At 39.5% G+C, this 11,886-nt stretch overlaps 1 non-coding gene across 1 annotated transcript; it reads right to left on the bottom strand.

The window, feature by feature from the left end:
• Positions 1-7,781: 7,781 nt before the first annotated feature.
• LOC114234727 (U6 spliceosomal RNA) lies at positions 7,782-7,888 on the bottom strand. Its single transcript, XR_003620909.2, has one exon. It is a non-coding gene; the product is annotated as a U6 spliceosomal RNA (small nuclear RNA).
• Positions 7,889-11,886: the final 3,998 nt, after the last annotated feature.

Here is an 11,886-nt window from a genome sequence, read left to right as displayed (position 1 = left end):
CTCTCTCTGGGGTCCTTGTGCTGTGTTGCAGAGCATCTGACCAGATGGTATAACCTGACTCCATAACGTCCTCATTCATTCATAGGCATTCTGCAACTATCCTCTTTCCCCTGAAACAAACATTTTACCTTCACTTTTCTGCTTTTCCTCCAGTCTCAGAGGAGAATGAGTATTTATTTTTTTAATCTTAACTATGCTACTTATGCTCATAATCAATTGCCTCCTTTTTCTTCAAGAATGTGTTCCAAAAACTATCAAATTCTTATTTGGTGTTACTCCAAAAATGGTCTCAAATTTTCTTCTTAAAAAAAGTGCTTACGTTGTCTTTCCATACATTCAGGAAATAATATCTTTGACAAAAAAAGAGGTTGAATTCATTGCCTTAACACCCACACTCCTCAAGCTTTGTAAATATGGTTTCTGCATCCTATTAAAACTACCTCCTACTGCTCACCAGTGACCACCAAACCCACCATACTCTTTGGTTTTTGCTTCTATGCTTCATTGCCTTTCGGGGGGTGGGGGGAGATATCATTTTTTTTCAGCACCCCAGTGCTTGGCAATGCCTTATTCAACCATAATCCATTCATTTATTCAACAGTGTTTTCTGAGACCTAGCATGTGACTGACCCTGTCCAGGTGCTGTGGACATACAGCAAACAAAAGAGACCAAACATCTGCTTTCAGGAAGCAGATGTCATAAATGATATAGTATATTAGAAAGTGATAAGGTCTGTGTAGGGAAATAAAGCAAGCGACAGAGAGTGAAAGCAAATGGGTTTGCAGTCTACAGTTTTCTTAACGATGGTTAAGAAAAGCCTGTTCTAGGAAAAAAATAATAATAATAATAATAAAAATTAAAAAAAAAAAGAAAAGAAAAGCCTGTTCTAGAAGGTGCCATTTATTTGAGCAAAGGTTCTGAGGAAGTGAGGGGTGAGCTGTATGGTAATCTGGGGAAAGAGCCCTTCAAGGAAGGCAGAAGCCAATGCCAAACTCTAGACAAGAATAGAGAGGCACACACGGCAGACACAGAGTGAACCAGGAAGAGGAAGCAGGACAGGAGGTCAGAAAAGTAAAAAGAGTTAGGCAGATGGTTTATTAGAGGTGCTGGCTGCACAGACAGGGGCTCACCTGGAGGGAACAATTAGATTCTGTCCTGAATGATGAATAGGGGTGCTCTGGGAAGAGTGGACACCGTGCAGTGTGTCTACATGTCATGTCAGGTAACTGGTAAGTCGTTTAAGGGAACTGGAGCCAGGGCCCTTGTGAGGAAGAGAGGGAGAGGAAGGAAGGAGGCAGATTGTGAAGGGACACGAGCACAAGGCCAACATGGTTGAACTTCAGTCCATGGCCAATGAGGACTCATCACAGGCCTCAGACAAGGAGAGTGGTGTCTGTGATGTGGAGAAAGAAGTCTGAACCAGATGTGAAAGCTCTACAAAGGGCAAAGAGTTTCCTGACTTCTTGGTCTTCCTAAGTGCCCTTCCCCAGCCCCCACCACAGTTCTGATCACCACACCCCCTAAGACAGTGTGCTACAGTCATTTAGCATATCTGTTTTTTCCCCCTGTTCCCTTGTGTTGGTTATCAAGCTATTGTCTCTCACTGCCTTCTATATTCTGGTTTGTGATTTGGGAGCTGGAACACAGCAAACTATATTTTTATCTGCCAGCTGTTAGGTCCTAATAGGTCTGGACAATGAGGAGAGATGGGAGGCTAGAGGGGGACCAAGGGAAACCCACTTCCCTTCCACTGCTGTCCCTTCCAGTGTCACCTCGGGAATGACTCTCCATGCCTCTGGGGCAGCTGCAGTTGGTTCCAGTGGTAATAAGTTACAATTTTCTTTCTTTTTGTTTGTTTTATATTCTAACTAGCCTGATCAGAGATACTAGCACAGCCAAGTGGCGCCCAGCTCCTCAGAAGGGTAGGTTCAGCTCCATCATTTCCTCTCCCGAGTTCCTGAGGGACAGGATGGCCTGGATGGGACAGCTGCTGTCCTTAGAAGGTGTGGGTCTCAGCCCTGTGGGAACCCTGCTCTAAGCTCCCAGAGGCTAATGGCCAACTGTCCCCTTTGGTCCCATTGGTCCTACAGAGGAAGGCTGCCCTGGAAATCATTGTCTGTTATTTCAGTTTTGTTTGTGTTTCGCCTTTAGTCCTTCAGTAGTAATGTAACCAATTTCCTATGTTCAATTCTCTCTGTTTAAATAGCTGCTGTGATCACTGCTTTCTTGATGAGGCCCTGACTGACACATTCTTTATTTTCCTTCCTTTTCTGAACTTTCAACTGAAAACACTTCATAGGCCTTTGTTCCTATTGAATCTTTAAGACATTCTTTGTTTTATTTTTTTGGACTCAAATAAAAACTCACTGCAAACTAACTAAACAAGGGGCCTGAGAGTTTGCAATGTTCAAGGCATTGTGTTAGACACCATAGATTAGTGACAAAGCTGTGGTGTTCTCTCTCTACAGATAGATATGTAGATATAAATATATAGATGTAGATTAGTTATCTAGATATAGATAGATATGGATATAGATTTAGATATGGGCATACATATACATGTAAGTATAGATATAGAGAAAGGTATAGTTATATACAGATATAGATATAGATGATATAGATATATAGATATAGACATAGATATAGATATAGATATAGATATAGATGTAGATGTAGATATAGATATACATATACATATACATGTAAATATAGATACAGAGAATGATATAGTTATATATAGATATATAGAATTTGATATAGACAGATATAGATTAGATATTGCTACAGATAGAGCTATAGATACAGAGATAGAGATACAGATATAGATCTGAGCTCAGCAATAACAGATCTCCTATATAACATAAGCTCTTGTATTCTATTTTGTCAAACACATTTATAACTTTTCAACAATTGGAGATTTTATTAAACACTGTTCTTCTGGGCATATTGGTCTTGTTTCATCATGGGATTGAAATAATGTCAAGTTTTTATTTTGCATAGAGAGTTCAATTTTCTCATTCGTACACTGGCATAATAAACACTGGCTCAGTTACCACCATTTTCTTCACACCAATGTGCTGTAGACCCCACAGCTTTCAACATCCTTCCTCCATATTTTCTCCTCTTGACTAGGCTGTCTTGGGGGAGGAGGAGGGAAGGAGAGTTGGTAGGGGATTGTTAACTTATGTAAACAAAGCAATAGCAGTTTAAAATTTGGATGAGAAAAATTTGCAGGCCCAGAAGGCAAAAAGAGAAGAGGCTAAAATTGAGGAGTCAGCAACCTTATAAAGAAGGAACGTTGGCACTAGTTAGAAACTTGGAAAATCAAACACCAGTTTAAAGGCAGTTGGTACATTGGGCCTCTTAGGAAGTGGAGAAGACACATTTCACATCCTTTGTTTGAGATGAATGAATTCTCAAGCTGCTCGATTTCAATGAACTGAAAGGTACATTATTTGTGGAATATATTTAAGAATTCCTAAGGGTGCTAGATCAACAGGAACTGGCATAATTTATTATATTCCAGCTGACAGAATGAAGAATAAAGACAATTCTGTATAAGGGTCAGATGAAAAAGGAAGTCAAGTGTAAAAGAAATCGGATCTTATTTTTTCCTGATCTCTAGCCAAACATTCAGTTAAGAGGTGAGCTTTTCTTTTCCAGCAAAGAAATGTTTCTTGCCAGGAATGTGGAGGTAAGCTATCTTATTCCAGGCCAAACTGGGAATGAATTATGAAAGCAGAACTTATATCTTTTGGAAAACCAGATCAACTGAAGATCTGATGCAAAATATTAAAAAGAGTTGAATTCAGGAAGATCTGGATTCTAACTTAAATCTCAGAGGAAATTCAAGAACTTTGTGGTTTTCTTTTTTTTCTTCTTTTGAATCAAAATTTATAGCTCTTATGTTTGTAGTAAAAAAAATAATGCATTCCGAAGTTTGCATATGTTTTGTGGGGCGTTTAAATCATCATTTTATTTAAACAACAGCAGATGGTACATTTCAGTTATGGCAGTTCTGTTATCAGGTGGGGGAAAAAGTTGTTTAAACCTTTCTGCAGCATCATCAACAATTGCATTGGCTTGCAAGTCAACACTGTCCCAGTGAAAAATTATCAATGATTGAAATCAAGCACAATGATGTTATTCATTCATGCTAACAGTAAAAATTGCAGAAGAAGTATGATATATTCATAATGTTAATGCATAACTGTTCAGTTATTTTTATGATTTTTAAATGGAATAAATAAAAAAATCCAGCTATGTTCAAAGAAGAACATAATCACTGTCATTTGATACTGTCTACTTAGAATAGACAATCATTTGTAATGGGCCAGCATTGGATTCTCTTGAAACAATAAGACATTTCTGGTAAGGGAGTATAAGCTAATAAGGTAAATACTTAAAAATGCATAAAAATTTTTACAGTGGAATTTATACAGATAAAGAATGTGGAGAATTGTTTGAGTACTGTAATGTGTAAAAAATTATTATTACTCCCTTCCCCAACATTTTGGGAACTAAGGATGCTAATATCAGTCTATTGTTTTTAAAATATATTTTTATTGATTTCAGAGAGGAAAGGAGAGGAAGAGAGAGATAGAAACATCAATGATGAGAATCATTGATTGGCTGCCTCCTGCACAACCCCCAATGGGAATGGAGTGCAACTAGGGCCTGTGCACTGACTGGGAATCAAACCGTGACCTCCTGGTTCATAGATCGATGCTCAATCACTGAGCCATCCTGACCAGGTTGTCCTATCTAATAAAAGAGTAATATGCAAATTGACCATACATCCACTACACCCACAAGCCACACCCACCAGCCAATCAGGAGCGAGTATGCAAGATGGTTGTGGCTACAGAGCTGCCGCGAGCAGGAGGCTTGGGTTTCCCCGGCAATGGAGAAAGCCAAGCTTCCCTGCCACCCTGGTCAGCCCAGGCCTACACTCAAGGCTACAAAGTTTCAATTATAGAAGATAAATAAATCCCAACAAAAATGGCGGCAGCCACGGAGCTGAAGAGAGCAGGAGGCTTGAGTTGCCCCTGGTGATGGAGGAAGCCAAGCTCCCACAGCCCTGGCCTGCCTTGGCCTCCACTACAAAGTTTCAATTATAGAAGATAAATAAATCCCAACAAAAATGGCTGCGGCCATGGAGTGAGCAGGAGGCTTGGCTCCGCTCAAGGCTACAAAGTTTCAATTATAGAAGATAAATAAATCCCAGATACCAGGGCCTCCTCTTGGGTCACCGAGGGGCGTGGCCAGTCTGCAAACCACCACAGGCCCCTCGCCCAGGCCACCCCATGCCCCAAGGGAACCCCCACCTTGATCCGGGACACCCTTCAGGGCAAACCAGCTGGTCCCCACCCATGCACCAGGCCTCTATCCTCTAATAAAAGAGTAATATGCAGATTGACCATCACTCCAACACACAAGATGGCTGCCCCCATGTGGTCAAAGATGGCTGACCCCATGTGGACACAAGATGGCCACCACAAGATGGCCAGCAGGAGAGGGCAGTTGGGAGGGACCAGGTCTACAAGCGAGGGCAGTTGTGGGCGATCAGCAGGGGAGGGGAGTTGGGAGGACCAGGCCTGCAAGGGAGGGCAGTTGGGGGTGATCAAGCCTGCAGGGGAGGGCAGTTAGGGGTGACCAGGCGGGCAGAGAAGGAAAATTGGGGGTGACCAGGCCTGCAGGGAGGGCAGTTAGGGGTGACCAGGCCTGCAGGGGAGGGTAGTTAGGGGCAATCAGGCTGGCAGGGGAGCAGTTAGGCATCAATCAGGTTGTCAGGGGAGTGGTTAGGGGATGATCAGGCTGGCAGGCAGAAGCGGTTAGGGGCAATCAGGAAGGCAAGCAGGCAAGCAATTGGAAGTCAGCAGTCCTGGATTGTAAGAGGGATGTCCGACTGCTGGAACATCAGTCCACCTGCTGGATCGGGCCTAAACGGGCAGTCGGACATCCCTCGAGGGGTCCCAGATTGGAGAGGGTGCAGGCTGGGCTGAGGGACACACACACCCGTGCACAAATTTCATGCACTGGGCCTCTAGTATTTAATAAAATTGTTACACTATATTTTATGAAATTATTGTCTGGATCTAGGTTTTAACTAAGAAGAATGGGTGTTAGCTTATAAACCAACTTTCTTTAGTGTAAGTTTTAGATTAATTTTTCAGTGTAGAAAGCTTTCATCTATATGGCAGAAGATTCTGTAGTGTACTTCCCTCAAAACCATATGCTAATCAACATTTTCTACGTGCTTTCTGTGGAAAGTAACGCAAATGCAGATGAAATGCCATTAGAACTGTTTCTTCATCTCAAGAATATGTTGTTGTAGTATAATTTTATTTTAAAAATCATACTGTTAAAAACCACAATGGCATACCTTGAGTCCAGTAAGAGAAAAGAAAAGGTGGGTCATTTTACAAGTTTTCTTCTGCGGGGTATTTTGGAAGTTTATGTTGGTTTTTCAGGTTAGAGTACCCATGATGTTTGAGGTGCAAGTTTGAACAGAAAGAAAGGTACTAAGAAACTTCTCTCTTATTAAGAGAGATTATGACAGAGATAAAAACCATTCAGCAATATTTAGCCAAAAACACCATGTATAAAATTGAGAATTAATTTATAGCCAATAGCTAGTCTATAACAAAGTACTCTAATAAGAAAAGTGATTAGTGGCACAAAATGGAAGCCACTTAACTAGTATAAGAATTAAGAAACCAATAAGAGTTTGTATTTCCTGAGAGAAATAAGAAAGGAATGGCAATGAGGAATATGGTTGATAGACAGCATCTAAGTGATCCATGTCTACTAATATTCACATGCTTATGTCATCTTCTCCCTGAAGTGACTCTCTACTATGGACAGAATACAAAGGTGATTGGATGTCACTTCTGAGATTGCTATAACATGATATTGGCTTCCATCGACTGGTCTCTCTTGCTCTCTCACTTGCTCTGATGAAGCAAGCCACCAGCCATGCTGGGAGCTGCCCTGTGCTGTGGCAGAGAGCTGAGAACAGCCTCCAATCAAAAGCCAGTGGGAACCTCAGGACCTCTGTCACAGCCCACAGGGAACTAAACCCTGCCAACCACCACACAAGTGAGTTTGGAAGTGAATTCTCTCCCCACCTGGGCCTTGAGATACCCACAGCTATGGTTGATGCTCTGATTGAAGTTTAGACATGTAGACAGAGTTCATCACCACCAAACCAGTATTACATGAAATGTTAAAGGATCTTCTTTAAGGAGAAGAAGAAAAAAATAAAATGAAAAATAAAATGGCAATAAATACATATTTCTCAACAATTGAATAATAATAAAAAAGAACAACCAGAAACATACTCATAGATAAAGAGAACATTTTGATGGTTGTCAGATGGGAGGGTGGTTGGGAGGATGGGTGAAAAAGGTGAAGTGATTAAGAAGCACAAATTCGTTGTTACAGAATAATCATGGGATGTAAAGTACAGCATAGGGAATATTAAAAAATAAAATTCTTGACCACTCAAAAAGAGATTTCAGAAAGCTGCCACATAATTTCTACATTTTGAGAATTTGCACATGGGTTATAGTTAATTTTTTTTCCAATTTTTTTTATTAAGGTACTATATGTGTAGATATCTTACCATTGCCCCTCCCACCCCACTCCCATATATGCCCTCACCCCCCAGAGTTTTACGTCCATTGGTTATGCTTATATGCATGCATACAAGTCCTTTGGTTGATCTCTTATCTTCCCCACCTCTCCCTAACCTTCCTGCTGTAATTTGACAGACTGAAAAAATATGGAACGCTTCACGAATTTGCGTGTCATCCTTGCGCAGGGGCCATGCTAATCTTCTCTGTATCGTTCCAATTTTAGTATATGTGCTGCCAAAGCGAGCACGGTTATAGTTAATTTTTATTGTGCCTTCAAAAAATAAAAATAAACCCCCCACAATTAAACCCAAGTAATTAAATTAAGTTACTTGAAACATGCTATTTTTTAAAAGGAAGTATCTTTGCAAGATAATTACACAGAGTTTAGCAAACTTCTTTGTGGAAAATAATTTTTTTAAATGTCAGCTATTGATTTATTTATTTACTTAACAAATCTTTATCTCCCTTAATCCATATGCAAAGGATCATTCAAGGTGTTGGGGCATCACAGTAAATGAGATAAATACAATTGTCACCCACAGGGAACTCACATTTTGACAGGTACTTCAAATTTCTGATAGAATTATGACACTTTCATAAAAGGGAATGCTTAACTATATAGCCACCTGTGAAGAAGGCCATGCAACTAGCTGTAGCAAATACAATGTCACATCTTCCACCATATAAGAACCACTTTAATGAAGTATATTTGTGGAGGAGAGAGACTAGGGATTGTTTTGTTTTTTATAAAATATATTTTTATTGATTTCAGAGAGGAAAGGAGGAGAGAGAGAGAGAGAGAAACATCAATGACGAGAATCAAAATCAGCTGCCTCGTGAACGCCCTCCACTGGGGATCGAGCCCGCAACCTGGGCATGTGCCCTTGACCAGAATCTAACCCGGGACCCTTCAGTCCGCAGGCCAATGCTCTATCCACTGAGTCAAACCAGCTAGGGCAGACTGAGGATTGCTTTTAATCCACTTTGGTATTATTCACTTGATAGTTGCTCCTCTGAGTTGTTAGTGTATATCACTTTCTATTCCACTTCTTACTTCATTCATTGCTGGTTTTGGCCTGGAGCTCATTTTCCCCTTAATTCCATGAAGGTATCACATCCCACTCACAGGATCTGGCCTCAACCCTGGTTCAGTTCTCTACTTCCCCTTTCCCCACCAGGCAAGCCATGGGACCCAGGTAAAGTCAGCAGTATATTTCTACATATGTGACTTACTAAGTCAAGAATAGGACCATGATTATGGTGAGGTCCAGTAGTCAGAGATAGAGGGCTGATCTGAGCAGGCCAAACCAGAGTAGTCTTTGGCACTCCAAGTTAAGAACTGTCAAGGTTTGTTATTGACACTCACAGTGCATGCAAACACTTGAGGTGTGATGGTAGCGCCCCAAGTTTAATTCCAGTTGTAATGTTCCCATCTCTATAAGCAAAACAAAGTCTGGGACAGTTATGTTTGGTGACCTATCCAAGCATTTACAACAATATGTAGCACAAGTAAATAATCAAGAAATATTGTTGCATGAGTAAATATGTGTTTTGTTTTGTTTGTTTTGTTTTGTTTTGTTTTTGTATATCACAGTTAATTTGTGGTGTGATCACTGTTTGGTTAACTTGGTTCATTAGAAAGGTGATCTAAAAGAATAGGTTCTACATTTCATATATGGACTGGTGTGTTTTATTCATTGCTATAGCTCTAAACTCAACCTTTCAACAGAGTCTTACTGGACACATACTACCATGTCCAGAATTGAGGAAGCTTCCATAGGCCTGAATACGATACACTTCTTAATGAATACATGCTAGAAGGGAAAAGAAGGCAAGGAGTCAAGTAAAAGAGTAGATTTAGCAGGATTAATACTCCACTACAACTGGGAAAAAATGTTCAAATCAATGAGTCAGAAATTCCATCTTTCTTCAATGACAGGTCGTTATCTTTTATAGGTAATTCTACCAAAGTGGTAAACATCTGCACTTTATAATGATCAGCATTAAAATGAAGCAGAGCATTGGAAAATTTCCAGCAAATTGGGAAACCGGGAAGGATAGTCAGCACACTTTTGACTACTTTGGCTCAATTAGGAAATGCCTTCCCATCCCTACTCTGTTTCTTCTACTTATAGGTAGGAATTGCTATAGAGTTACAACCTTGGATAGTGATAATGTCATTACTGTTTACTCTTGCTGCTGCCTCCTACTTTTTTGAAAAAATTAACAGTGATGATAGGAAAGTCTCTATGAGCTTCTGCTCTCTCTCTCTCTCTCTCTCTCTCTCTCTCTCTCTCTCTCTCTCTCTCTCTCTTTCTCTCTCTCTCTCATAAGTAATCACCTTTCCCCATCTGAAACAAATTAACTCCTAGGAAGGAGATGTTCCAAGAGCTTTCAATGACTTGTTTCCAAGGAAACAGCTTCTTTTGTCCATATGAACCCTGCAGTTCAGACAGTAGATTGCTTTGTATCTTCAGACAAGAGTCTGGAAAAACCAAGGAGTTTACATGTACTTTAGAGGGTTAAAATCAAACTAATGATCCCACTGAAATCAGTAATAGATCAACACTTTTCTAAAACGTCTCAGTCCACTGTAGGGGTGTGTGAAAAATGCTATGGGTGGAGTTTCAAAACACGATTTCACTATGTTTTATATAATCATAAAATGGCTTCACAAGAGGAACCTCCTCAAGTCTGTGGAATATGACTTCCTTCAGTCTTGCGGAGCCCTCTGCTGGAAAGCTCTGTGTATCAAAGAAGGCATTTTGTTTTCCAAAATCCATCCGAGTGTGAATTATGTTAGTCAATGGTATTTAACTTTTTCTTAAGAATTTATCCGTATTTCAACAGTTTCAAGTTACTCTAAACAGTTCCTCTTCATTTGTTTGCTGTTGTTTCCTATTTGGAGAAAACAGAGTTGTTAAAGGTACTGATCTAAATTTCTCCATGTTTGGCATAAATCATTCTTCCTAGTTAATTCTTTCAGTTTGAAAAATTGAGTAAACTTTTTTAAACTGGGAAGGCTTCAAAAAAAAAGCAAAATTCAAACTCTTTATGTGTCTCATTGTTGTGAATCATTCTGAATTAAAATCCTTATATGAATATTTTATTTAAAAATATATAAAAAAAGATACAAAAACTAGAAAGAATAGTATTTACGGTGACACAATGAAACTTCAGAACTGCATTGCTTTAGGCAGGAGAAATTACAATATTTGCCATGAAAAGGACAGAGCCAAGAAAAAGTTCAAATTTAGTGTAAAGATAACGTCAAACAAAGAGCAATTTCTGAGTGTGAAAAGTTTAGAGCGACAACATTAAAAAAATGTATCATTAGGGATAGGTTACCATAGGTTATCCCATATTGATTATGTACTCAAAATTAACTGTACTGACATTTAATATGATAAATAAAATATGATATTTAAATCATATGCACATAAAGTATAGGGATATGAATTGCTGTTACTTATAATTTATGGTTTCAGCTTTTTTTCCCCAGTTAAAATCAACTTAAGAACCTATTTGAAGAGTTTTAGAATACAGAGTATTCTGTAAATGTTTCATTGTGTTTAGAAGATGGATATCCCCCTGACTGTGAGGCTGTGCTGTCTCTATGAATGCAAGTAGAGTCTGTCACAGCCAAGAGCAATGTAGGATCTAGCCCCTCTAGGTTTAGTGAGAAATGTTAAATTAGGGTGTTCATATTACTAATGGTCCAAACCAGGAAGTGTTTGAGAATCAAAGGTAATACAGTATGCCATGGCAATAGCACAAATCAAAACCCTCTTGGGCCATCTGGGGTCTATAAGCACACAATGCGTGACTCAAATACGTCTGCTGTATGAAGCCTTAGTTATTTTGGGCTGAGATGGATATGCCTAGAAGATAATATTGGAAGTACTGATTGTGCTAGGTTCAACACTATTTTTCTATTTTTGCATTAAATGGTTTATATTTAAGCCTGATAGCTGGGGGCACTATATTTTGAAACCTGAGTATACCAGTGGGTGGTAATAATTCTGCTCACTATAAGCCCTTATGCTTACCCAAAGTATTCTTCATTGGCCTTGAGAGAATAGCATATATTAAGAGCATTGCTTTGAGGTCATACATACTGGATTTGAATCGTACCTCCATGATTTAATGTCTGGCACTGAAGCCCAATTTTCTCCATGTGTAAAGTGTACATACTATAAAACTCACAACTAAAGGTTGTTATGAGGTTTTAATGAGATAGTAACT

Source organism: Eptesicus fuscus, chromosome 19 (assembly GCF_027574615.1).
Source record: "Eptesicus fuscus isolate TK198812 chromosome 19, DD_ASM_mEF_20220401, whole genome shotgun sequence".
NCBI lineage: Eukaryota > Metazoa > Chordata > Mammalia > Chiroptera > Vespertilionidae > Eptesicus > Eptesicus fuscus.
The sequence above is the reverse complement of the archived record's forward strand: the minus strand, read 5'-3'. Positions and strand labels throughout refer to the sequence as shown.